Genomic DNA, 24,681 nt, shown 5'->3' on the forward strand with positions numbered 1-24,681 from the left:
AGATACAAATGAGTGAGGGCACTAGTCCCTCTAGCAGCTCTAATGAGGGTAGCAGAAGCACCCCAAGCAACTTACCCAAAGCTGCCACCGGGGCCAGAAAGAAGAAAACCTCAGAATCTGAGGATGAAGACTATGTGGCAGTTGAGGATGAGGCCACTTCCAAGAAGAAAGTGCACAAAAAGGAGTATGTCTCAGCTGCAACCACTAAGCCAGGAGTGCAGAAGAAGGCACCTGCAAGAAGGATTCCCACTTCCAAACCTAGGAAGGTTGCCACTGGAGAAACCATGAAGTTTACTATTGAGTCAGAAGATGAAGCTGTTGGCCAAGACAAAAAGAAAAAGAGAGTCAGAACCACTACTGCCAAAGTTCTTGGCAATCCCTTTATGAGGAGAGACTCTGAAGAGGAAGAAGAATAAGAGGTTGTTGCACCAGTACCCAAGGCTCAGAAGCTTATGGGTGATGCTATCAAGTCAGGGGATGCATCATCAAAGCCCAAAGGAGCACCCAAAGCTGCCTCCAAGCCCAAGACTGCACCTAAGAGGAATACCAGGAACATATCTGCTGCTGAGAAGAACAAGGCCCCAGTGCCTGAAACTGTTGCTGAAGAGGAAGATGATGAAGAGCATGTCTTGAGAAAGTTGAAGCCAAAGATTCCAGATCATAATGTTGCTCATCCTGTGGCTGAGAATATGAAGCTGAGAATGGATGCAGGCCTCAGACAGTGGAGGTTATAAGATCCTTATGCATCCAGGAGAAGGACTGCTGTTGACTACAGGTTCCATACAAAGGAACAACAGGATTTCTATGAGACAGTGTTGCTGGATAAGAAGCCAATAGTGTGTGACATGAGGTGGGTTGATTGGACCTACATGAAGGAGAATGAGGAACACTATCCTGGTGTGTATGACAGTTTCAGTGCTTGTGGAGTGGCAGACTTTGTTGGGAAGAAGCTCACAAAGTGGAATGATGAGCTCATAATGCAATTCTACTCCATAGCACACTTCTATCCAGATGGCAGGATAGTATGGATGTCTAAAGGTACTAGGTACCAATCAACAATTGAAGAATGGGCAAATCTGATCAATGCACCTTAGGAGAAAGAGGATGACTTGGATGTCTATGCCAAGAAGAAGATGGATCACAATTCTATGGCACATATGTACAAGGAGATCCCAGATGCTGCTGTTGAAACACATAAGTTTGGATCAGTACATTACCTTCTGTCAGGACTGCCAACCATCAACTGGATCCCAGGCATACTCTCTTGCCCAAGTCAGGTGATCACAACATGATCAGAGGCCATGCAATAAATCTGCTACACTTATTTGATGTGCCACATAAGTTCAAGGTCATGAGCCTTATAGTTGAGACTATCAAGAGGACAGTAGCTGACCAAAAGAGAAGTTGTGGGTATGCCCCACAGATCCAGGAGCTGATTAACACCAAGATGGGCACTGGCACATACTTGTTGGATAAGGATCACATGCCTAGCTATCCAGACTTTGAGGACAACCAAGTGGTTATGGATGAAGATGAACCATCTTCTGTGCATGCTCAAGCAAAGAAGGAGAAGGCAAGGACAGAGAAGGCTACCAAGATGACAACAATGGAAGAGGCATCTCAGTACTTTTTGAAGAGCAAACAAGATTAGCTAGGCTACTTGATTGCATCCACTCTAAGGATTGAGAAGGGGCTGGCCACCTTGACTCAAAACCAGGAGAGCGTGGAGAGGATCATGGAGCAGAAGTTCTATGACTTGGATGTGAAGGTAACTGAGATCCAGTCTGTTGTTGAGCAGCTTCAGGATGATATGCAGGATAGGAAGGGCAAGACTACCACTAATGCATTTGCCAGAGTGCCTAGAGCTCAGAGATCAGCTGCAGTGCCAGTGACAGACACCAGAGCCACTTCATCTGCGCCAGCTACAGCTCCTACAGCTCCAGTACAACCAGCTCCAGCACCTACACCTCCAGCTCCATCCGCATCAACTGAAGTCTTCATCCAATGGGCCATCTCTACACCACCACCTGAAGATCAAGCCTGAGAGATGATTTAGTGCTATGCATTTTCTATGAGCTTTTTGGTAACTTGTTGCCAAAGGGGGAGAAAAATGTATAGATCATAGGCTTCGAGAGAGAGTGTTGATTTTTATTCTCTCTTGCTTTGGTGGTTGAGCTTTACTTGCTTGTTTGAGATACTTTATGTCTGTGTGATACTTGGATGATCATGTGTTTGATCATATGCTACATTTATGCTTGTTGGATGACATTATCCTTTTTATCTATATGATCATTCACTTTGCTTGGTGATGAGTGCATGTATTCAATTATTATCATTTTGAGCGCTCCACCAAGATGTATGTGACATGGAAGAGTAACCCATGAGCCTAACTCTTTGTGCATTTGCAGTCCAAAGCAAATCTTAAACTATGCACAAATTTAGGGGGAGCTCTTGCTTACCGCATACTTCTCAAAGCGACAATGTTTTTCACTCTTATTATCATTTGTCGAAGCTTTGATCTATATGTTGTCATCAATTACCAAAAAGGGGGAGATTGAAAGTGCAACTATCCCTAGGTGGTTTTGCTAATTCCTAACAACATATAGCTCATTGAGTTCCATGATGAATATTTCAGGAAAAGCTCAATGAATGGCATGGCATGGATGAGAAAAGTGGACCCCTCAAAATGCTAAGGATAAAAGGATTGGCTCAAGCTCAAAAGCTCAAGACTCTACATTTTATATTTTAGTGATCCAAGATCACATTGAGTCTATAGGAAAAGCCAATACTATCAAGGAGGGATGAGGTGTTGCTTAATGAGTTTCTTGCTCCATAGTGCTTAGTGATATGCTCCAAAGCCCTCAACTACTTCCTCACATCCACATATGACCTAAACCAAAAGTCAAACTCGGCTCCACCGATTATTTCTAACCGGCGCCACCGAGTCCAGATGTCATAGCCACTGCCACAAACCCTAGGCAAATTGATCTCATCGATAGGGATCTCGGTCTCACCGAGATGGGATTGTAATCTCTCTGTTTCCCTTCGTAACGTTTCGGTACCACCGAGATGAGCGATCGGTCCCACCAAGATTGCAATGGAAACTCCCTATTTCCTTTTCGTAACATTTCGGTCCCACCAAAATGAGCGAACCGGTCCCATCGAGTTTACTTGACCAACTCTCTGGTTAGCTTATTACCAAAATCGATCCCATCGAGTTTGTGCAATCGGTCTCACTGAGATTACATTATGCCCTAAACCTAACCATATCGGTCCTACCGAGTTGCATGTTGGTCCCACCGAAAATCCTAACGGTCACTAGATTTGCTGAATCGGTCCGACCAAGTTTCCCAATTTGGTCCCACCGAGTTTGGCAAGTGTGTGTAACGGTTAGATTTTGTGTGGAGGCTATATATACCCCTCCACCTCCTCTTCATTCGTGGAGAGAGCCATCAGAACAAACCTACACTTCCAACTTGTTGTTTCTGAAAGAGAACCACATACTCATGTGTTGAGGCCAAGATATTGCATTCCTACCATATGAATCTTGATCTCTAGCCTTCCCCAAGTTGCTTTCCACTCAAATATTCTTTCCACCAAATCCAAATCCTGTGAGAGAGAGTTGAGTGTTGGGGAGACTATCATTTGAAGCACAAGAGCTAGGAGTTCATCATCAACACACCATTTGTTACTTCTTGGAGAGTGGTGTCTCCTAGATTGGCTAGGTGTCACTTGGGAGCCTCCGACAAGATTGTGGAGTTGAACCAAGGAGTTTGTAAGGGAAAGGAGATCACCTACTTCGTGAAGATCTACCGCTAGTGAGGAAAGTCATTCGTGGGCGATGGCCATGGTGGGATAGACAAGGTTGCTTCTTCATGGACCCTTCCTGGGTGGAGCCCTCCGTGGACTTGCGCAACCATTACCCTTCGTGGGTTGAAGTCTCCATCAACGTGGATGTACGATAGCACCACCTATCGGAACCACGACAAAAACATATGTGTGTCCAATTGCATTTGAATCCTCCAATCCCTTCCCTTTACATTCTTGCAAGTTGCATGGTTTACTTTCAGCTGCTCATATACTCTTTGCATGCTTGCTTGAATTGTCTTAAGATTGCTTGACTTGTGCTAAGATAACTAGAATCTGCCAAAGACTAAAATTGGGAAAAGGATAAGCTTTTATTTGGTCAAGTAGTCTAATCACCCCCCTCTAGACATACTTTCGATCCTACATGGAGTCATACCAACCATCCTCGATAGCAATCATCACACGCTAAGATTTGCATTTGTCGGTGTTCTGGGAATGGGGGTCCCCAGAATTGCCTGCCTGCGGCCTGCGGCGTAGCTCAAGTGGGGGCCCAGTGCGGCCCAGGTTCATCATCTCAGGCTTAAGACCCTCGCGAGGGGCCAAGCCTCGCGGGGCGGACGACAGGAAGCTTCCTCAGGAGCAGCCTCCTCAGGCAGGCTCGCGAGGAGACGGAGAGATCAAGGCAGCGTACCTCGCGAGGAGCCCGTGACTAAAGCCATGACAATCGAGACCAGGTGGGCGTCGGCCTGTGCAGTGTCCCTGTTTCCCCTTCGGTGCAAAGGGGGCAAGCACAGGCCAAGGCATCAGGCCAAGGTTACTGTTTCGGTGCAACAAGACCAAGACCAGCAGAACGGCAAAATGGAGGTCATCGTGGAGCCCAGGACGGCGTCATCGTCAGAGCCTTTGGCAGCCGTAGACCAACTTTAGTCAGGATAAGTGTACTAGATGTTCCCCTTCAAAATGGCCAATTGTTGGCGCCCTTCCCGCTCATTATTTGGGAAGAGGACCAGGGCCTCCCTCTATAAATAGAGCTAGCCACCACAGGGGGGAGCGGATCGGATCCAGATTGCGCATAGACTAGAGAGAGGCAACTGAACTCCCCAAGCAGTTCATCGCACCAGCTCAAGAACAGCCCCTCGCGAGGCTGCTCTCCCTTTGTATTGTTCATCATTAGACCCTGAGGCAATCCACCACACCACACACTAGAGTAGGGTATTACACTGCAATGGTGGCCTGAACCAGTATAAACCTCGTGTCCCTTGTGTGTTCTTCTTTCTAGCCTAGATTCCTTTGCGAGACTTCGAGACGTGAGCTGGTAGGGGAAAGATCTTCGTGTGCACCCCAGAGTTCGAACCTCAAGGGTCTGCCGGAATCCGAAATCCGACATTTGGCGCGCCAGGTAGGGGTGCACCGGAATCTTTCTTCCGCTGGTCGCGTGTGATCTTCCGTCGTATCCATGGCTGATGCTCGCCGAGCCTGCGCCGAGCGTCGGGCTGTTCTCGCCGCTCGAGTCGCCCAGACGGCTCCTGTCGGCGGACGCCCCCATTGTTCCCCGTCGCCTGCCGCCTACACCGCCACGGCCCAGCAGGGAACGAGCAGCAGGCCTCGTCCTTGCATCCTTCGGTGCAGCGGGAAGGCCGCACCACCACCCCGTCGGTGACTCCAGCCGATTCGTCATCCCACGCCCGTCGCGCCCCCACGGACGCGCATGCAGCGCTGCTCCTGGCGCGTGAGCTCCTGCACTACCGTCCCGTCGAGGAACTCTACAAGGACTGGCTCGCCGACATCACCGAGCTCGTCAGTGCCGCAGGGGGCTCCCCTTTGCCATATCTCTCGCTGCCTCGCCCTCCATCCTGCGCAGGAAGCGAGGATCAAGAGGTGCCTCCACCACCTCCTCCCCAAGAAGGCGCCCTGGCTCCAAGGTGCGCGGGCCCAGGACGAGACCCTCCGCATCCGGCGCCCGCGCGACAAGAAAGGAGTTGCTAAGAAAACACTCGTCCCCAAGAAGGTGCTCGCATGCTCCCAGCACCGGTGCGCCATGACCACATCCCTACACCGCCACATCAAGACCCCGCGCTGCTCCAGGCAGGGGTGCGCGGGAATCCCCAGGAGCAAGCCCCACATCAGCAGAGAGCTCCGGTGGACACCCCAGGCTGCCGTGCCTTCACCGCCGAGCTCCGTAGCGTCGCATGGCCCGACAAGTTCCAGCCGGACCTGCCTCCTCGCTATGACGGTACTGCAGACCCCGCGGAGTTCCTACATCTCTACGAGCTGGGCATCGAAGCTGCCAACAGGGACGAAAAGGTCAGGGCGAATTGGTTTCCCATGGCGCTCAAGGACGGTGCCCGCACCCGGCTCCTGAACCTGGCTCCTGGCATGATCTCCTCCTGGGACGAGATGCGCACTCGCTTCATCGCCAACTTCCAAGGCACTCACGACCGGCCCCTAGCCATGAGTGACTCGCGCCACATCAAGCAACAGCCAGGAGAGACCCTGCAGAAGTACATCCAGCGCTTCAACAACGCCAGCCTCAAGATCCCCAGGGTGACTGAGGAAGCCATCATCTCAGCCTTCTTCGATGGCGTACGTGACATCAAGATGAAAGAGGAGCTAGCAGTCCCTGAAGACCTGTGCACATCCCTGGAGCTATTCAACTTGGCGACCAACTGGTCTAGGGCTGAGGAAGGGCGCCTCTCCCTCCTCGAGCTTCCGGCTGCTGATCCACAAGAGAAGAAGCCCAAGGTCAAGGACGTGAAGCGTAAGGGAGCTGCGATGCTCGCAGCAGAGCTAGACACCAAGCAAGGCAGGGATCACCCTGAGTCATCCAAGGGCAGCCGGTACTGCGTGTACCACAACCTCCACACCGAGAACACCAACGAATGCCAAGAGCTCAGGGCCGTGCGAGATGGGCATAACGGCCGACGCCCCAAGCGCAATGATCGGGGCTATGGCTGAGGAGGAGGAAGAGGTGGAGGACGATGGGAAGATCGTGGCCCTCGCCAAGGATCGCGTGACCGACCTTGTGAGGACCGCTGGCAGGACCAGCCTTGTGAGGGAGGTTGGAGGGATCAGCCTCGTGAGGACTCGCCCTCAGGGCAATGCAGGCCTCCCTCCTCTGCCACCACCGCCAAGGAGGAATGAAGACCATCATCAGGACGAGGGGGCTGGGGGCTTCCAGGAGCCTCGCGCAATCGCTTGCATCTTGGGCGACGCCCAGGCCCTAGCCTCACAACGCATCTTCAAGCAGTTTGCTCGCGAGGGGAATGCAGTCCTCCCCAAGCTTGAGGCCACGCGCCCTCTCAGGTGGTCTGCGTGCGCTATCACGTTCAGCTCAGCGGATCAGCTCAAGTGCGCGGCAACGGCGGCAGTCCTCCCAATGCTTTGTTCCCTAGTCATCAGCAATGTGCAAGTCACCAGGACCCTCATCGATGGCAGAGCAGCACTCAACGTCCTGTCCGTCGAGACATTCAACAATCTCCAAGTGCCATATGGTCAGCTTCAGCCGACCAAGCCTTTCTCAGGAGTCACTAATGTTCCACTATTCCGATAGGGTAGGTTCGCCTTCCAGTCACCTTTGGGCAGCGCAACAACTACTGCACCGAGCTCATTGACTTCGACGTCGCCCACATTCGCCTGCCATACAATGCCATCCTCGGGTACCCAGCCCTGGCCAAGTTCATGGCAGTGACTCACCATGGTTACAATGTCCCCAAGATGCCAGGAAGCGGTGGAGTCATCACAGTACCTTGTGAGGAAAGGGATGCAGTGTGTTCTCTTGAGCGTGCCTTCCAAGCCGTGGCAGTCGAAGACCCAGACCACAGGAGCGGGAGACTTCCCGAGGCGGTCCCTAAGAAGAAGAAGGCTTCGCCTGGCCCAAGCCATCACGAGGCAGGTACCTCCAGAGGCGTTGCATCAGGATTCACGCCCATTCAGGGGGCGCCACCCTCTGTCAAATAGGAAGGCGTGCCCGGCGCCCTACTCGGGCAGGGCTCGAGGCTCTTTCTTGGAGAGCCATCGACTTTGCCAAGGTCACGAGGGAGGCGCTCGGGCACCACTTGGAGGCGTGCTTCAAAGCACGTTTCCCTTAGGAAGGTATGAGGCTAGGAAGGCCAAACCCTCAGGAGTTCATCGCAAGAAACATTCAGGAGCTACAGGAGTTAAGAGTCATGCGCGGCAGCCACAGCCCCCCATCCAAGTGAGGATGGCGGGCTGCGCGTCTGCATCAAGGTACGAGGGCTCAACCGAGCCGCGTGTCAGGAGCGCCTCTGGCCTTCATGCGTGGGGCATTGTGAGGGTCCACCTCATAGCTATGTTCGCATGCCTTTCGGCCTGCGGAACGCGGCCGCCGCTCATCAGCGCCTGCTGAGGAGCATTCTGGAGGCTCAGGAGGTCAGGCATCGCGCGGTCCTGGCTGAGAAGGAGATGGCCCTCGAAGATCCACCTGTGCCCCCGGAGCCTCCCAAGGCTCCAGGTCCCGGAAGCTCGTGAGGGTCGGCTTCCTAACCACGCATCGTCCGCTACTTCAGCATCACTTCATGTCCAGCGGTATCAGGTGACATCTTTCAAAGTTCCATTTTCAGCTAGGAGCGCCCGCAGGGCTGCATCATTCCCAGGTCGCGTGGGTCCGTCCCTGCGTCATGTATCCGTTTTCCTTATGCTCTTTACCTACCTTGTTGGGGGCGCCCCTCGGGCTACATTATCCCCAAGCTGCTCGGGCCTGACCGAGTGGCGTTTTATTTTTCCGTATCTATCTGAAATGGATTTGCTCCTCCACGCTTAACCTGATTCCCATGGTTATCATCTGCTGCTTATCGCGGACCTCTCCACTCTTATGCAAAGCGCTTTCATGTTAAAAGGGGGGTACCTGAGCATCGCGACTCATGGGCTCTTACTGGCTCTCCAGCCCTCACCCCCTGGCCTTGACCCACGGCATTGCGACCTGTCATACCAGCGGCGGCTGAGCACGCTCGAGGGCCGGGACCTGAGGACGTAGAGCATTTGCATTCTAACCACCCTGTAGGAACACACCATTGATAAAGGCCCAGAGCCAGGCGCAACCCGCCTCGAGGTAGGGCCTTGTGAGTCCCGTGCTGGCTCACGGGTGCCCAGAGACACCTCTCCTAGCCCTACTATGCCGGCCACGTGTCAGGGCAGGGCTATACACGCCCTGGGGGCTCCTCCCGGAGGGGAGCCCCCTCCCACGCACCAGTGGAAGCAACATGCTCCGCACTGGCTGACGACACTGCCGAGCAGCGGCTATGCCCATACACATGCGGAAGCACTATGCTCCGCTCTGGTGATAAACAACTGAGGGCGGCCCACGGCCGTACCAACCTCAGGGAGCCCAGAGCTCAGTGTCCGGCACCATCGCAACGCCTCCCCTCGGGAGTGCCGCGTGAGGGGGCTGGACATGGGGGCTACGACCGGGCCACGCCCGAGCGCATGCCACCCAGGCAGGTCCCTCGGACCTGGTCATCGCGCGCCTCTCCCCGAACGGAGCTAAGGTATGAAAACTCGTTGGAACATCAAGGGGGACTCCTGAGCATCACGACTCAGGAGCCTAACTGGTCACGTAGCCCCTCACTCCTTAGTCCCGTCCTGGTTTCCGGTCGGGGCTAACGGCGGCTGAGGTATGCGCGGGGCCGGGCCCTGCCGACGTAGAACAACGAATCCGCTCCTACACCTCCCTTCCCTACTTGTTGTTTGCGCGTCAAGGGGGACTCCTGAGCATCACGACTCAGGAGCCTAACTTGCCACGTAGCCCCTCACTCCTTAGTCCCGTCCTGGTTTCTGGTCGGGCTAACGACGGCTGAGGTATGCGCGGGGTCGTGCCATGCCGACGTAGAACACAGGCAAATAGGAGAGAAAAGTGCAAATTCTAGGGAATCCAAAAGCAAATATTACAAGCCATAGATTGTTTCACAACTCCAAACACAAGTTTAAACGCCTCCACGAGGCATGGTGCATGTTGTAGGAATTAAAACAGGACAGAAGCCGCGAAGGGATCACTTTCCAGTGGCGCCGCTGCCTGTGGTGGAGTCAAGCTGGGCGGCTCCGCCTCCTGAGGCCGTGGAGCAGGCGGCATCGTGCCCGGGCAGGGTGCTGAAGGCACGAAACCTCCCCAGCAAAGGTTCAGCTTGGCCTTTCACAGCCTCAGCAGTAGCAACGGCAAGGTCACCGCTCACGGGTTCCAGCAGGCTGTCGAGGTCGATGTTGGGGTCGTGAAGGTAGACGTGGCTGAGGACACGCGTCGGCGCTGCAGAAGACAGGGAACGCGCCTCGGCCTCGGCCGTAGGACCAAAGCCGTCCGTGACATCTTCAAGTGCACGGACCAGGAAGGGAAGCAGCTCGGCAGGACCGTCCTCTGCACCAGCCAACGGCTTCTCCAAGCCTCCCTTAGAGAGCGTCTTCAACGCGGCGCGAGCTTTCTCTTCCAGCTTGGCGAAGGCCACTCGATCCTCGGCCAGGACCTTCGCCTTGCTGTCTAGCTCGGTCCTCTCCGCCTTCAACGCCTGCTCCAGTTTCTCCAACTAGCCACGGCGGTCATCAAGCTCGGTGTCCCGGTCCTTGACGGCAGCCTCCCGAGCCTTCATCTCCTTCTCCTTCTCCTGGTGGCAGCGGACCTCCTTGGCGAGCTCATCACGCAGGCCTTGCAACTCGACCTCCAGCGCCTTGCAGCGGCCCCGGGCATCCGCAGCATCGCCCTGGGCAGCATCGCGAGCGGCCTTGGCCTGGCAGGCAGCTCGCTTCTCCCCATCGGCGGCCAACACGGCCTGGCTCAGCACCGTCCGGACGGAGGCGGCAGAACGGGCCCAGCCAGAAGCTAGCTCCAGGCGCCCGAACACCAGGCGGCGGTCCGCGCTCTGAAGATCCTCCTGCAGCCGACTCAGTTCGTTGGCAGCTTGTCTAGGACGGCAGAGGGATCAGAAGAGATGGGAGCCGGTGTAAGAGGCAGAGAGGACGGTAGCATGATCACTGCTTGGGAGGAAGGAGCCCCCTGGGCCTTGGACACCTCAGCAATAGCGTCAAGCGCAGGCACCTCCAGAGTCAGCGGGGCCACGGGGACTGACTCCACGCCAGAGTGTCCCTGATGGGTTCGCGAGGACGACCGGGCGGCGGAAGCACGAGCCTCGGTGCCTCCTTTCCCCGCAGATGAAGGCACTTCTCCGGCAGACGAGCTCGTCTTGAGCAGGGCCGTAGAGGCCCCTTTCAACCTTTTTGCTGCGGGTGCCGGCCTGGCCAAAAGAATGCAGACGTCAAGCCTTGGCGGCAGAGACAAAGCAAAGCACGGATCGAACACTTACTGGTCATCATTCGCAGACTCAAGCAGCCTCCGGCCAAACTTGAAGCCCGAGAGCCTACAACTGGGATCGGCTTTGGGAGGCCCGGAGGCAGAAGGCGCATCGGGAGGGCCGGAGCTGGCCTCAGACTGCCCCAGGATCAGAGCAGATCCTGGGAGGACCAGCCCCGACCTGCCCTTCCTCGGGACCAAGGGAGAATCCTCCCCTCCTCGCCTGGTTCCGGCCTCGTCGTGGTCCGGCATGGAGCGGAGGGCGCGGGACCTGCACCGAGGGAAGGACTCCTCCAACTCCTCGCCAGTCGCCTCAGAGTCAGACTCTGCCTCCTCCTCCTCTTCTTCCTCCTCACCCCCGCTGGAGTCGCCGAAGGACACGTTCACTGTCGCCAAACCCCCAGGTCTCCGGGAGCTTCTACGGGCACCAGCCCCTCACCGTTGAATGTGGGCATGTCGTTCACCACCTGCTCCCAGTCGCCGTGAAGGAACAGGGGGACGGGAGTGCCCTCCAGCCTCGCCACGTCTCCCCCAACCAAGGAGTGGAGAGCCGCAACCAGATGTTTGTCGGCCAGGGCCTCGGATCTCAGGCGAAGGGTGGCGTCCGCTTCCCCAAGCCTCCACAATGGGAGCGAGTGCTTCCGGAGTGGAGCCACCCAATGCTCCAGGAACCCCTCAGGAGTGTGGCCCCGGTCAGCTTCGCTGCCCCCAATTTGCCTGGCCTCAGGTCCGCGTTCATCCTCTTCAGCACCGCCTTTGCACGAGGGTCGACAAGCTCCACGCGAGACCACGCATCAACGGCCTTGGGCTGCCCCGTAGGCAGCACCAGTCGGGGGTGGATGCGCCCAACGTCCACCATGACCCACTTGCTCCGGAAGCCTTCGATCCTCTTCACAGGCTTCGAGATGGCATTGGAGTTGGAGTATCCAGAGATGTGGGCAGGAGAAACCCGGAGGTAAAAGTAATGACGCAGCAAGGCCACTGAGGGCCTGACGCCAACGTGAGCCTCGCAATAGTAGGTGAAAATCGCCAGGAGAAGAACAGAGTTGGGGTGAAGGTGCAGTGCTTGAAAGTTGTATTGACGAAGAACAGCAAAGAAGAACTCAGAAAAAGGAGGCACCAGACCGGCAATGATGGCGCTCAGAAAGAGCGGGTAGAAGGTGCTCCCCTTGCCCTCAGGCTGGTCGGAGCCGACCTTGAGCACAGTCGCTCCCTTGTTGCCCTGCGCCACTGTCATCAGGCACGTGAGGGCGAGATTCTTCTCCGACACATTCGGAGGAAACAGAGCCGGCGAGTACCAGGCCTCGGTCGAGGTCTTGCGAGGCACCATGGCTTGCCGGATGGAAGGGACTGAGACAGATCTGGAGGATTTTGGAAGCAAGAAGGACAAGAGCGAGAAAGGGGATCTGGAGCAAGGCGAACAAGAACGAAGCCGGCAAGTCTGGCCCGGACACCCCTTTTTGTCAGATGGACGGTTGCCGAGGCATCATGGGGAAGCAAAGACGCCGACGTCCAATCAGTCGCCACGCGGCACCCAAGGCTGCAGGCTATTGGGCCCCGCGGCGCTTTGCACTTGCCCCTTCACTTATCTACTAAGCCAAGTCCGGGCGCTCCTTGGGCCCGGGGGCTACTGTCGGCGTTCTAGGAACGGGGGTCCCGAGACTTGCCTGCTTGCAGCCTGCGGCGTGGCTCAAGTGGGGGCCCAGTGCGGCCCAGCTTCATCATCTCAGGCTCAAGACCCTTGCGAGGGGCCAAGCCTCGCGGGGCGGACGACAGGAAGCTTCCTCGGGAGCACCCTCCTCAGGCAGGCTCGCGAGGAGGCGGAGAGATCAAGGCAGGGTACCTCGCGAGGAGCCCGTGACGCAAGCCATGACGATCTAGACCAGGCGAGCGCCGGTCTGTGTAGTGTCCTTGTTTCCCCTTCAGTGCAAAGGGGGCAAGCACATGCCAAGGCATCAGGCAAAGGTTACCATTTCGGTGCAACAAGACCAAGACCAGCAGAACGGCAAGATGGAGGTCATGTGGAGCCCAGGACGGCGTCATCGTCAGAGCCTTTGGCAGCCATAGACCAACTTTAGTCAGGATAAGTGTACTAGACGTTCCCCTTCAAAATGGCCAATTGTTGGCTCCCTTCCCACTCATTATTTGGGAAGAGGCCCAGGGCCTCCCTCTATAAATAGAGCTACACTACTAGGGAAAAGCCTAGCAGCAGCGCGGGTTTTGGGCCTATTAGTAGCGCGGGGGCCGGCGCTACTAATATGGCGCTACAGCTAACGTATAGCAGTAGCACGGGTGCCACCCTCACTACTACTACGTCCTTTAGTAGTAGCGTGTGTAAAAACCCGCGCTACTACTAATCTCTAATATCTGTTTTTTTTTGAATTTTTTCGATTTTTTTTATTTTTTCCCTAATTTTCAAATTTCTGAATTATTTTAACTTCAAATCTCTAATCACCCCTCATCGCTGCTCAGTTTAATCTCTAATCACCCCTCATCATTCCAAATCATCTAACTTCCCGGACGGTCACCCATCCTCTCACTACTCCAGCCTGAGCACGCTTACCTTCCGGGTTCTATTCTCCCTCGTTTCCAAGTCTGCACTTGTTGTTTTCACAATAGTAAGATGTCAATCCTATTAACCTCAAGATTTTTGGTTGAGCATGAAGTCACACATTTCACTGTTTGAGTATGAAACTATTGTTCTAAAAAATTTGTAACACTAATATTTCTTGAATAAGTAGTTTGACCATAGTTTGACCAGATTTGACCACAGTTTGACCATAGTTTGACCAGATTTGACCAAAATGCAAAAAAACTAAAATAATTATTTAGTAACACTAATATTCTTGAATAATTAGTTTGACCATAGTTTGACTAGATTTAACAAAAATAAAAAAAAACTGAAATTTGATGATTTTTTTGCCTCCAGATCTTAAAAGCCCCGTAACTTTTTTTCTGTTAGGTTTTTGAGGATTTTGAAAATGTTTAACAACGTTACCCCATTAAATTTGGATGTAACTTTTCGAGTAGATGATTTTTCATATAAAAAACTTTTTCATCCGAGTTAGTATGCAAAAGTTATGCCCATTTTTACAAATTCTCGAGAGATTTTGCAAATAAAGTCGAAATTCATATTTGCAAATTTTCCCAACAACTAGACCACATATCACATGGGAAACTTATTTTCTTTTATTTTTTGACATTTTCATCATTTTCTTTTACTTTTTTTTTAAAACTGAAAAGGCGATCCACCAGGGGGGGGGGGGTAGAGTTTGAAAAATTTGCAAACAGGCCATACCCCGTGCTACTACTATGGCAGACGATTAGTAGTAGCGAGCGGTAAAAACCTGCGCTACTACTATCAACTTAGTAGTAGCGCGGTTTTATAACCATCGCTACTACTATGGCATGGTCCAGGGGCCACTTAGTAGCAGCGAGGGCTAAAAACCAACGCTACTGCTATCAACTTAGTAGTAGCGAGGGTTAAAAACTCGCGCTACTACTATGGCATGTCCCGGGGGGCACGGTAGAGACCGCTTGGTAGTAGCGAGGGTTATAAACCCGCGCTACTGCTATCAACTTAGTAGTAGTGAGGTTTAAAAACCTGCGCTACTAGTAAGTAGCAGTAGCGAGGGTTTTTAACCCTCGCTGCTGCTAAGATTCTGTGTATAGGCTTTTCCCTAGTAGTGCTAGCCACCACAGGGGGGAGCGGATCGGATCCAGATTGCGCATAGACTAGAGAGAGGCGACTGAACTCCCCAAGCAGTTCATTGCACCAGCTCAAGAACAGCCCCTCGCGAGGTTGCTCTCCCTTTGTATTGTTCATCATCAACCCCAGAGGCAATCCACCACACCACAAACTGGAGTAGGGTATTACACCGCAATGGTGGCCTGAACCAGTATAAACCTCGTGTCCCTTGTGTGTTCTTCTTTCTAGCCTAGATTCCTTTGCGAGACTTCGAGACGTGAGCTGGTAGGGGAAAGATCTTTGTGCGCACCCCAGAGTTCGAACCTCAAGGGTCTGCCGGAACCCGAAATCCGACAACATTCTCTCGCATAATGACCTCTTCCCTTACAACGACGACAAACAATATCACTTGTGTGCCCTGTTGATGCCATGGAAGAAGAAGAGCTCTGTGCAGCCTCGGTGGGTGTCGTCTTGGTAGATAGTGGTGGTTGTGCCTGCTTTCTTGTATCACAGCTAGAGGAAGCAGATAATGGAGGTGCTGGTGAAGTGGAAGTACAGGATGAACACGGTGTCTATGATGACGATCCACCTGCAGAAAAGTTAGTTCGCGCCAATGCGTGCCGATCGTGCACTTCACGTTCAGCTTAACAAGCAAGATGGAATAAACGAGTGATATTATGATATTACTTACACTCTAAAATGGTCTGAATCTCTTTATTTAATCCACCCATAAAACATGCAAGCATAGCTTCATTATCCTCAACAATACCACATCTAATCATAACAGTTTGCAATTCCTGATAATATTCCTCTATAGAATTTTTTTCTTGTTTTAAACGCTACAATTTTTGAAGCAATTCACGTTGATAATATGGTGGAACCCAATGAGTACGCATAGTAGTTTTCAAAGCAGCCCAAGTAGCCGGAATAGGATAAAATCTACAATGATCAGACCACCAAACAGAAGCAAAGCTAGTGAATTTACAAACAGCAGCATCAACAAGTCTATCCTCAGGATATTGTAAGCATGTGAAACGTTGTTCAGTTTCTAACTCCCAAGTAAGATAGACATCAGGAATGTATCGACCCTAAAATGGTGGAATATTCAATTTCAATTTAGGAACATGGTCATAATCTCGTACCTGAGGTGGTGGTGCTGCACTACCATTGCGATTATTTGCATGTGGATGACCTAGTGCTGGTGGTTGCATGTAGTTCTGATTTTGATCAACCTCATCCTCGTAATCGCGCGCATAATTGTCATCCTCCTCGGCACAAGTAGCAGTAGCAGGAGCCAAAGAAGCATCAACAGTAGGTGCAACGGCACCAGAATTTTGGGTTTTCTGGTTTCTAACAGAGGCATTGAAGCTAACCCGGAGATGATCAAGGCCATTACCTCATTTGCAAAGCCGGCGTGTATCAATGATGTTCAATGTCTGGCGGGTCGTATTGCTGCCTTAAGCCCGTTCATAAGCTGGTTGGGTGAGAAGGCTATACCACTGTACCGGATGATGAAGAAAACAGATCACTTCGTCTGGAGTGATGCTGCTAATGACGCGTTTGAAGCTTGGAAGAAATAGCTAGCTGAGCTGCCAGTCCTCGCTGCTCCTATTGATAAGGAGCCATTGTTATTATACGTGGCTGCTAATGCCCGGGCTGTCAGTGTAGCTATTGTGGTGGAAAAGAAGGAAGCAGGCAAGGAATATCCGGGTCAACGACCGGTTTACTATATCAGTGAGGTGCTTATTGAGTCCAAGCAGAGATATCCGCACTGGCAGAAGCTTGTATGTGGGGTGTTCATGGCCAGTCGAAGCTTAAGCTATATTTTTTGGGTCATCCCATCACTGTGGTTAGTTCTGCTCCTTTAGGGGATATTATTCAAAACAGAGAAGCCACAGGTCGGGTAGCCAAGTGGGCCATTGAGCTTGGACCTCACGGTTTGAAGTATATGCCTCGCACGGCCATCAAGTCTCAAGCATTGGTGGATTTCATCAATGACTGGACGAAGCAACAGATGCCTGAAGAGAAGCTAGATAACACATATTGGACTATTCACTTTGATGGGTCCAGGCAACTGGAGGGCTCGGGGGCTGGAGTTGTCTTAGCCTCCCCTCGAGGTGACAAGTTTTGTTATGTTCTAAGGTTGATGTTTCCCTGCACTAACAATGCAGCTGAGTATGAAGCCTTGCTCCATGGTCTTCGGATGGCTAAGGAGATGAATTTAAGCCAGGTGAGATGTTTCGGTGACTCAGACTTGGTGGCTCAGCAAGTATCCGGCAAATGGGATTCTAAATATCCACTCATGGCAGCTTATCGTCGCGAAGTTGACACTATTCCTGGGCACTTCAAGGGTTATCAAGTGGAACACATTGATCGCAGGAAAAATGAAGCGGCTGATGCCTTAAGCCGGTTAGGGTCCCAGCATAACCCGGTGCCACCTAACACTTTCTTGTATATTCTACATAACCCTTCTGTCAATTGCCTACAAAGGAATATCTGGCTATTCCTGACCCGGAAGCGCAATTGGTGGCGGCTCTTCATGCTATTCCTGATTGGACAGTTCCATATTTGGCTTATATGACCCAGGGTGAGCTACCTGAGGATGAAACCTTGGCCAGACAAATAACCCGGCGGTCTAAGTCAATGACAATTGCTAATGGAGAGCTGCACCATTGCAGTGTTACTGGGGCGTTTCAACGTTGCGTCTCTCCTAAAGGGGGTCGTGAGATTCTTCGCGAGATTCATGAAGGAGACTGTGGTCATCATGCCGGTTCAAAGTCTCTTGTGGCTACAGCTTTTCGTCATGGATTTTACTGGCTGACGGCTCATGTTGATGTAGAGGATTTGGTCAGTAAATGTGATGTTTGTTAGGAATTTTCACGGTGAGCTCACGTGCCGGCTCAAGAACTGAGGATGATTCCAATTACTTGGCCGTTTGCAGTTTGGGGGCTTCCTGCTCGTATTCGAAGCATAGCTCTGAATATCCCTCTTGATGGGCAAAATGCCAAAACTTATGGTCACTTGGGGGCTTCCTGCTCATATTTGAAGCATAGCTGTGAATATCCCTCTTGATCGGCGCAATGCCAAAACTTATGGTCACTTGGGGGCTTCCTTCTCGTATTCGAAGCATAGCTGTGAATATCCCTCTTGATCGGCGCAATGCCAAAACTTATGGTCACTTGGGGGCTTCCTGCTCGTATTCGAAACATAGCTGTGAATACCCCTCTTGATCGGCGCAATGCCAAAACTTACGATCATTTGGGGGCTTCCTGCTCGTATTCAAAGCATAGCTATGAATATCCCTCTTGATCGGCCCAAGGCCACAATCACTTGGGGGCTTCTTGTTCAAACATAGGTGTATTCACCAAAGAGAACATAGCATTACTACCCTTGTGAGCTTGTTTGAAACACCAGGTGTATTCACCAAAACCTTCTAAAAGCCTCATTTTTTGTTTTGCTTGGTTTTTTTGAACATTTTTTGGGTTCATCTTGACATATGGTTTCATGTGATTCAGGCCATGTAGCCTCAACTCTCACAGCTGATATTTGAAGCATACCTGTGGTTTTTGTTAACCCGATCATGCTTTGGAGGATAAGTCGTGAGTATATGATGATATTAAATACTTGGAAGTATTGGCTTCTAAGTTTTGGGTTATCACCCTTACTTCATGGGTATCATAAGCCGGCAGTACGATTCAATATCACATGTATGATATTTTTATTATGGTTAAATGAGCCCTATCTATAAACTGTTTTAAACATTAGTGGTTATATATGCGATATTATGACCCGCCCTGCGGTAAACCGCCAGGGCTCTTGTGATCTACTTGAGTGCAAGATAAGACTAAATTTCATCTACATAAATTAACGTCATCATAAGAATATAATGATAGTTTCCAAGTGGTGGATCAAACAGTCTTGGGCAAAACACAAACGTGCATGATGGCACGACAGAGCAAAGTTTTACTAGCCTATTACATGACTCAAGGAGCCAAAATGATTAAGTGTTTTAAGAATATCAAATATATGAACCGCCCAGCGGATCAATCTTCTTGGCCCTAATGGCTTAAAGCTTCTGGATCATCCTTCTCTGGTTCTTCGTCCTCCTCTGCCACCTAGAAGTTTGGTGATGACCAGTCAATGCCACTCAAGGCTTGGAATTCAGCTTCATCATCTATAAGCTTGGATGGGTCAACTTCAGGAGCAAAAGTGTGCTTACGGATTGTGGGAATTAGATCCATAACTTTATAAGACGGCGTAGGTAGCTACTGATTTTCCATGTCATAAGTCGGATGATATCTTGAAAGATCTGTCTCATTGGCAATCAGGCTGGCCAGGGGACGTATCTCCTTCACGCAGGCGGCAAAGTCTTTCTTCTCAACAGGAGTGCCATCTTCTTTTAAGCTTGGATACCCGGTAGCTATGTGGGCCGGGTCTAGCTCTTGTAGCCATGCCTTGGCCTGGCTTAAAGCCGTCACAGCACTGGCACTTTAGATGATCGCTTCATCTCACAATCCTCTCAGGAAAAACAGAAAGCTTTTTCAAGACATCACTCAAGAGAGTAGGTGCTTGATTAGTCGGAGAGATTGTGGCCAGTGCGTGTTGAGTTCCAGTATATAACTATTGCAAAAGTGTGTAAATAGCCTTGAGCTTCACAAGCATCTCTTGGCTAAGATTGCTGCTCCTCAGACCTGAATAACAATCAAAGATTGGTTAGAGGCGGATTATACAGTCAAGGAAGAGATTAAAATTTGATACTAGCAAGGCGACTCACCAAAGATAGCATAAACCATCTGGGTACATGGTGTTTTAAGCCGGTCAGCTCAGAGGTCATGTCTTGAAGAGCCGCCTCCACCTTTTCAGCCCGCTGTATCAAAGCAGTTTTTTCTTCATCCCAGGCATTTCTTTCAACTTCAAAGCTGGTCTTCAGTTTTTCCGTTTTAGCCACACTAAATTGGAATTTTGAATCGTCCTTCTGGGTCTCAGACTCTTGGTGTTCCAGCCAAGCTTTCACATCAGTCAATTGTGATTGAAGTTGAGCAGTGGTGGCATGTACATACACCGGTTCAAAATCATGTCAGATTTGGATTACAGAAATGAAGTCCCAAGCCTTTTGCAAGAAACAACACTTGGCAAAATTACTCATGCAACGGCTTATGTGAATAAGTCCCAAGCACTTTGCAAGCAAGAGTACTTGGCACTTGGGGGCTAATGCATATTGCTTGTCTTTTTAGTACTTTATGATAACCCGTTTGTGCCACAAACGACTATAGCCGGCTCTTGGGGGATACGCAAGTAAGCTCTGATTTATAAACAATGATGCAAAGGACCGGCTCATTCATGCTGATTAAACCGGCCCTTAGGGGCTACAAATGCAATCTTAATAATTAAATATCCGCTTTAACTCAGATGGTGTAAGCCGGATTTCGAAAGATTCTATCAAGTCTACAACATATTCAATTCTTTCATATACAATAGACTTGGGGGCTGACAGGATATGCATAACTCACTAAAGGAGTTCATACCTCAAATTTTTGATGCATCTGCTTCACCATATCAACTTCAAGATCGCAGCTGGTCTGCACTTGATTGAGATAACCAGAGTATACTTCACCAATGCTCAGTTGAGAGTAGTTGGCAACATCAAATCTCACTTTTCGCCTCTCAATATGTTCTTCTTTGGCGGAGTGCTTGGCCAAGACAGTAGGTCTTCCCGGCTCTCTAAAGGCGGTGCTAGTGATCATCACATCATTGTCTTGTGTCTCAGCCGGTTTAATTGGGCTTGATGACTCAGTATTCAAAGGGTTGTTGTTCGTCTAGTCAATGGAAGGGTCGGGAATTTCTGGGGGAACGTCATGAACAGTTTTTTCTGGTGGTGGATGGAGGTGTCAAGCGTTGGAGTTTGTTGCTCCGGTTCATTGACTTTGGGTCTTTAGCCGGCTTGGTCACCCTTGCCTTCTTGCTAGGTTTGGCCTTTCCACTACATGGGTCATGAGAGGTCAGTGTAAATATAAAGGAGCATAAGAAGCAAATAATAAGTAAATGTTATTACCCAGGAGTGGTTTTGAAAGCCGGCAGCTGGGACTGTGATGAGTCACCGAAGGAGGAGCAAGAAGTCTCCTGATAATTTGAATCGTAAGAATCAAGTGGCTGGCGAATAAGACCCGCCAAAGGATAAAAAGAGTTTAAATTTGGGATGACCTCGTTTTGATGTTTCCTTGGAGTGTTCGGTAAGCCGGAAAATAATTCTTCACCTCCGCTGGTCCGAGTCTGTCGCCGGCTCTCGTGCTGCTGTTGCTTCAAAAGAAAGTGAGGATCCAGATGAGCTAAGGGGTGTGAAAATCTGACTTTCCAGGTTACTCTTTGAGTTTTCTGTCTTGGCAAAGGCTCAGAGTCGGAGGAAATAATAGTTACCTCTTCCTCGATTGCTTGGCTGGCCCCCGTGTCATCCTGATGATAGTCAATGCCAATAAGATAGTTGAAAAAGGAGCCAAGAGAATCAAGAACTACCTCCGACTCAGAGATGTCGTTTAGTTCAAATAGCTCAGAAGTACTGGATTTCTTATTATTCCTCTTGGCGGTTTTCTTGGCGGCTTTCTTGGCAGCCCTAGCCTTTTTGGCAGCTTCATGGTCGTATTTCTTCTTCCAAAAATCAGAGTCAGCCTATAGAAGTCATCAAAGTTGAGTTAATACAATATTTGAGGACGAAGGCAAATGTAAGTAATTTAAAGACTCACATCTGGTGGCGGGTTAAGTGTGTAGAAAGGGTTTAGACCCACTTTGCTGCAGTCTGCCTGATCTTCGTTCAGAATGGACTTTGTCATTTCATTGATTGTGTCATCAGTTAAATGCACAGAGTTGTGGCTTAGTGGATCCTATTTACCACCCATTTAAGTACACATTAAGGCGGATCCTCCATGCAACCCAGCATCGAACCAAGTCAATGCTAGTTAAACCGTTTCCCAGCAGAGCCTTGACCTTTGCAATGGTGGGGGCAAGCTTTTTACATTCAGCAGCGGTAAGCTTATTAGGAAGATGATGTTTTGAGTTAAGATGCTAGGCACGATATCCTGGCAGTGGGTTCTCGTGAGCCGGAGAGGTATCTTTGGAATAAAACCATGTCTGGTTCCAATCTTTGGGATGACTCGGCAAGCGAGCATAGGGGAAGATCCCACCAAGTTCCAAGCTGGGTCCGTTTGAAAACTCATTTTGGCGGTTCAAATAAAAGTGAAAGTGCTAGTTATCGACTAGAGGGGGGGGTGAATAGGCGATTTTTATCAAAGTCTTCAAAACGTGGAAGTTTCAAAGACAACCAATAGAAATAACCTAATTGATTTGCAGCGGAAGATAAACTACAACAAGCAAGACATAGTCAAGTATGCAATAGCATTAACGTACGAAGACTAATAGCAGCTAGGTAGTAGGATCAGGATGGAAGATAGTATGAAGCCAATCAACAATAGTAGTCAAGCAATGAAGTCAATCAGATAAGACAGATAAGCAATGACTTCACGAAGACAAACTCAAAGTAAAGGAGGGAAGAGATAGAACCAGTTGCTTGTTGAAGACACAAGATTTGTTGGACCTGTTCCAGTTCCTGTGACAACTGTACGTCTGGTTAGGGAGGCTGAGATTCAACTTAGAAGACCATGTCTTCACCTTATTCCCCTTGAGCTAAGGACACTTAGTCCTCGCCTAATCACTCTGGTAAGTCTTCAAGGTAGACTTCCGAACCTTCACAGACTTCGTTCACCCGGCAATCCACAATGACTCTTGGATGCTAAGAACGCGACGCCTAACCGGCTGGAGGATTCACAGTCCTCAAGTGTAATAAATCTTCAGGTCACACAGATAGAAAGACTTCAGTGATGCCTAACACTCTTTGGCTCTGGGTGTTTGGGCTTTGTCCTCGCAAGGATTTTTCTCTCTCAAGTGCTTCGAGGTGGGTTGCTCTCAAACGACAAAAGCCGTATACTAACTCTGAGCAGCCACCAATTTATGATGTAGGGGGTGGGCTATTTATAGCCAATAGGCAACCCGACCTGATTTGTCCAAAATGACCCTGGGTCACTAAGGAACTGACACGTGTTCCAACAGTCAGATTTCAAACACACGCGGCAACTTTACTTGGGCTACAAGCAAAGCTGACGTCAGATGGCAAGGGCTTCATCATGCTCAACATCTGGCTCATATTGGGTTCTGGCTTATGGAAGATACTCTCTACTGCATTGCGGTGTAGCTGACAGTCAGGTTCATATAGTTCTCCAGGAGTGGCTAGCCCTGTAAGCTCGATGATATCCATAGCTTTGCCTTCATGATGAACATTTCCAGTCATCCACTCTAGAACCCATGTCTTGATGTCTCTGTAGTAGCCGCGAATGTGTAGAGTAGCATAGAATTGAAGCAATAGCTCTTCATTCCAATGTTCTTTGTCTATCACAAAGTGGAGCAGACCAGCATCACGAAAGCAATCAAGTGCTTCTTCTAAGCACGGCAGTCCAACAATGGCTTCTGTATCAAGGCGCATCTGAGGGAAAATGCGCCCTTGATCATATAGTACGCATGAGTAATAGCTTCTCTGCTGATAGCTCCAGAACCAATCTGATGATATCCTTGGCTTGGAGTAGGGGTTCTTGGCGCTGTCAAAGAAGGTATTCTGGCTTTTGAAGCCATTGGCATTGAAGGACCCTGGTGAGTTTGCAGTACCTAGAAACCTTGGCAACCTAGGCTTTGGCTTCTGGACCTGAGGCCTATGCTCAATATGATAGTCAATTTGAGGTCCTAAGGCAGTAGGCGGAGGCTCCAGAATGGGCCATCGGACAGTGGTAAGCTGACCATGACTGTATGCTTGCTCAATTGTGTGAGGCCTTGGCGGCGGAACATGAGTAGGGGCAACAGTTGAGGCGTCAGGCTACACAACAGGTGCTTCGGGAGCGATTGTCTCATTGGCTTCAGGTGCAGCAGCCTCAGTTGTTTCAGGTTCAGTGGCCACACTTGCTTCAGGCACACTAGTTGGTGCAGGCTCCACATTAGCGTCAGCCATGACTACGTCATTGGCTTCATTGGCGTTGGCGGTGGCAGCCTCAACATTGTCAACCTCCTCTTGACGAACAGGAGGGTCGGGCACAGGCACGTTCACATCAGGAACTGCTTCTTCTTCAATTGCTGGGGGATTAGGTTCACGTACTTGTTCTTGATTTTCTTCGGCTGATGCAGTCGGAATGTCTTCAGCAGTATGTGCTTCAGACTCAGAAACATTCACAGTTGGAGCAGGTTCAGAAAATACTTGACGTGCAACAGGTGAACGTTGCACTTCTCCTTCTAGAACGCTCGACAGAGGGACTTGAGGCCTTTGTCCTTTGCGAAGCCTGCGAAATGCTGGCAACGCCTTGGGAGATGGAGTTGGCTGGGCCTGAAAGTCTTCATCCTCTTCTTGCACGGGGGGTGTAGCTTGTTGTTGTTTTTGGGGAGTACTGGGGGAGTCTTGTTCTTGCGGGCGATCAGCCCATGATGCATCCTAAGCAATTGGCGTCAGTGGACGACCAATGCTGATGAGTTCGCTGTTCGTATGAACAAGCTATGATACCACATCATGTTCGATCTGAGGAAGAACTTCATCATCAGCTACATTGTCATCATGACCAATGTCTTCAGCAGCGGTGGGTTCAGCTGCTGGAATATCTTCAGCTTCATGAGCCTCTGAGGGAGCAGGCTCATGAACGATCATCTGTCTTTCTTGATGTTCAGACGCAGGTCGAACCATTGAGATGGGTTCAACAACCAGAGGCTCTGTGGGAGCAGCCCGATTTTTCTTGGTCTTGCGCTTCTTCTTGGAGGGAGCAGCATCAGAGGCTTCAGTATTCTTCCTCTTTCTGGCTTCAGCCTCGGCAGCCCT

At 50.5% G+C, this 24,681-nt stretch overlaps 1 pseudogene; it reads left to right on the top strand.

Annotated features, from left to right (window-relative positions):
- The first annotated feature begins 284 nt into the window (after positions 1–284).
- On the top strand, positions 285–16,486 carry LOC119326008 (annotated as a pseudogene).
- The last annotated feature ends 8,195 nt before the right edge of the window (positions 16,487–24,681 follow it).

The sequence above is a fragment of the Triticum dicoccoides genome, chromosome 6B, assembly GCF_002162155.2.
Source record: "Triticum dicoccoides isolate Atlit2015 ecotype Zavitan chromosome 6B, WEW_v2.0, whole genome shotgun sequence".
Taxonomy (NCBI): domain Eukaryota; kingdom Viridiplantae; phylum Streptophyta; class Magnoliopsida; order Poales; family Poaceae; genus Triticum; species Triticum dicoccoides.